This window comes from Felis catus, chromosome E3, assembly GCF_018350175.1.
Source record: "Felis catus isolate Fca126 chromosome E3, F.catus_Fca126_mat1.0, whole genome shotgun sequence".
NCBI lineage: Eukaryota > Metazoa > Chordata > Mammalia > Carnivora > Felidae > Felis > Felis catus.
The window spans coordinates 17,007,977-17,012,108 of record NC_058383.1 but is presented as its reverse complement, the minus strand read 5'-3'; positions in this window follow the sequence as shown (position 1 = coordinate 17,012,108).

Here is a 4,132-nt window from a genome sequence, read left to right as displayed (position 1 = left end):
GAAAAACAAATAATCCAGTGAAGAAATGAGCAGAAAACATGAATAGACAATTCTCTAAAGAAGATATCCAGATGGCCAACAGGCACATGAAAAGATGCTCAACGTAGCTCCTCATGAGGGAAATACAAATCAAAACCACACTATCACCTCATGCCAGTCAGAGTGGCTGAAATGAACAAAACAGGAGACTATAGATGCTGGAGAGGATGTGGACAAATGGGAACCCTCTTGAACTGTTGGTGGGAATGCAAATTGATGCAGCCACTCTGAAAAGCAGTATGGAGGTTCCTCAAAAAATTAAAAATAGATCTACCCTATGACCCAGCAATAGCACTGCTAGGAATTTACCCAAGGGATACAGGAGTGCTGATGCATAGGGGCACTTGTACCCCAATGTTTATAGCAGTACTTTCAACAATAGCCAAATTATGGAAAGAGCTTAAATGTCCACAAACTGATGAATGGATAAAGAAATTGTGGTTTATATACATAATGGAATACTACGTGGCAATGAGAAAGAATGGCCTTTTGTAGCAACATGGATGGAACCGGAGAGTGTTATGCTAAGTGAAATAAGTCATACAGAGAAGTACAGATTCCATATGTTTTCACTCCTATGTGGATCCTGAGAAACTTCACAGAAGACCATGAGGGAGGGTAAGAAAAAAATGGTTAGAGAGGGAGGGAGCCAAAATATAAGAGACTCCTAAAAACTGAGAACAAACTGAGGGTTGATGGGGGGTGGGAGGGAGGGGTGGGTGGGTGATGGGTATTGAGGGCACCTGTTGAGATGAGCACTGGGTGTTGTATGGAAACCAACTTGACAACAAATTTCATAATAAAAAAAAGAAAAAAGAAAAAAGAAAAAAAAAGACACATAATTAAAATGGCAAAAAATAAAGAGAGAACCTTGAAAGCAGCAAGAGAAAACCAAACAAGAATATTTTATCCAGCAATGTTAACATTCAGAATTGAAGAAGAAATAGTTTCCCAGGCAAAATTTAATGGCCCTACCTATGGCATATCATTTTAAGTATACATGTGACAGTTATTTAAAATACTGGAAATGTCAAATACATGTTATCATTATAAAATCATTTCTAAACAAAAGTTTTTAGCTCAATTTACTTGAGCTGATATTTAATGAATAGAAAAAATTAATTAGAAGCTGGGAAGGGCACTGATGCAGGGAACGGGGCCAAAGATTATGATTGCTGGCTTTGAGGCTGACTTACCTACTTTCTGCAAAGAATGTCAAGGACAAGTTGAACAATACCCTTCTTCCTCTTGTGCTAAGGGGTCCATAGCAAACAGCACCCTCCATCAGTTCTGTGAATCTGTGAACTTCTCTCTGTGTTTAGAACCACAAAATGATTTTTGATTATTTTCCTTAACACAAAATGTAAAGATATCTTCGTTTCCTCCATCTACAGTACACCTCATCTTTTAGACACAATCTTGAATGAATTAACATTTCATACATAATTTTTAATTTGGGACTTCCCTTCCCAAACAAAGCTTGAGGATAACTAATATTTCGCTGATTTCAGCAACTGTAAAGATTTCCAACTGCCTCAATTGTATTATCATTTGTCTCAGCAAAATTTTTGCTTGTTTTGCACTCATTAAAAAAAAACAATAAGGGCATATTGCAAAAGGATATTAAAATATTTATAAAAACCACACAGTGTCATAAAAGTATCTTTCTCCTAGGCCTGGTGATGAATATTCCAAGGTTCTGATTCCTCCAACTTGCTGCAGGTGATATTCCTCAACTCTAGGTATCTTCAGGGCACTTAATGGGGGTTCTATACTTGGCAGAACCACCAACTCTCTGTAATTTTTTTTTAAAGTTTTTGATATGGTAATTTATAATAAATACATATTTTGTCTTTGTCTTTTTTCTGGCACAGAGCTCCTAAAATTCTTGGAATTCCCAAGTGATAAGAACAATATAGGTGTCTCATGTTACAAGGTGAGGTTTGGAAAGCACCTAAAAGTGGCAACTGGTTGCCAGTAGAGCCAAACATGGAATTAGAAGGTTAGAAGTTTCAGTCTCAACCCCCCTCCCCAATTTCCTGGGAGGAGAGAGGGGCTCTAGATTGAGTTCAACCACCAAAGATCAATGACTTAATAAATCATGCCTATGTAATGAAGCTTTCATAAAAATCCAAAAGCAGAGTTCTGGTAGCTTCTAGGTAGGTGAACAAGTAAAGATTTGGGCAGATTGCCATGATTGCCATGAAGCCTTCATGCCCTTTCCCCATACCTTGTCCTATGCATCTCTTGCATTTGGCTATTCCTGAGTTACAACTTTTTTAATGAATCAGTAGTTTGGTAAGTAAAGGGTTTTACTGAGTTTTGTAGTTGCTCTAGGAAATTACTCAAATCCAAGGAAGGGGTTGTTGCAGACCTTCAAGCTATAGCCAGTGGGTCAGAAGCACAGGTTTTATGTATTGGTTTAATATGATTTTAGATCCACTAGCAAGACAAAATAAAACTTGCCTTCATAAGTAAAGTTGTTTTGATATAAAAATAAAAGAAAATAAAAAAGTTGTTTCAGGATGTCATTATCTAATCTTTTCTCACTAATAAAAATTCAGTAGCTCAGCTGCTGAGGGCCCTGCTGGAGGCTTATCAGTAAAAATATGTGAAGAAGCAACCCTGAAAAGGGGACATTAATACTACAAATACCAAGAGTTTGTGAGGACTATCCAAGAGTGTTTAGTATGGTCAAGGCTACAATTGGCTGATCTAAATAGCCTTCTGAAGACCTTGGGGGAAGTTAGCTCCTGCCATGGTAAAACCAGCAGTGATGAAAGCCATGCAGCAACCTAATGTAGAAGATCATCTTGCCCACTTACACCTTGCCATTGTTCTCTATCACATGCTGTAGCACAGGGGAATTTTACCTTTGCACTGGTAGCTGGACATCAGTTCTTGGTTGGCTAAACTATCTCTGCTGAGTATCATTTTGCCCTGTATTTTAACCTTATAAATCTATTCCTGGACTTTGATACTTTGGACCTTTTTTCATGTTTTTGAGAAACATTTGTATATGCTTAATTATAGAATATTCAAAACACAAAGGAAATTACAAAGAATAAATACCCTTATCTACCCTTATCCCATTTAACAAATGTTAAAATATTAAAGTATTAGATATCAAAATATCAGGAGTTGAATGTTAAGTTTAACAAATTTAGAAGTTCCCTTTCCACCTCATCTGAGGTAAACATTGTTCCATATTCTATCCTCATAGATTAGTTTTGCCTGTTCATACAAAATGAATCAAACATTTTGCAGTCTGGTGTTTGACTTCTTTTCCTAATGACAAAGTTGAGATTCATCCATATTGTTACATCAATCTGTAGTCTGTTCTCTTATTATGGACTAGTAAACCCCTTGTATGACTACTAAGCCTATTTGCCAGTTTGATTATACATTTTCCTCTTGATGGAATCTGGTTTTTAATTTACATTAAGTTTTTAAATTTAAATTCAAGTTAGTTAACATATAGTTTATTATTGGTTTCAGTACAATTTAGTGATTCATCACTTACATATAACATACAACAGTGCTCATCCCAACAAGTGCCCTCCTTAATGCCCATCACCCATTTAGCTCACCCCCACCTACCTCCCCTCTAGCAACCCTCAGTTTCTATTCTGTATTTAAGAGCCTGACACAGGGCTTAAACTCATGGACCATGAGATCATGACCTGAGTTGTAGTCAGTCACGTAACCAACTGAGCCACCCAGATGCACCGAGTCTGGTTTTTTAAACAACAGCCTCATAACTCATGCTCAATCCCCAACACTGCTATCTGAGGGGGAGGTCTGCCTTTCTCCAGACTCACATCCATGTGGTGGGGCATCTGCAGCCATCTGTTTTACCCCTTCAAGTCATATGCACTTTGGTTTCTGGGCCCCAGGGGGGTCCCAGGATTCCCTGGGTATCAACTGGATCTCAAGGGATGGGGGAGGGTGGACTTCTGGGAAAGCCAGGCCCTGGACAAGGAAGCCAGATCTCTAGAGGTGGTGGCGGTGGGAGAGTATGGGCGATTTTCTCCAAGGGTGTCTTTGGCCTCCTGTCTCTGCCTCTGTTCTATGATTAACCAAAGACTTCCTC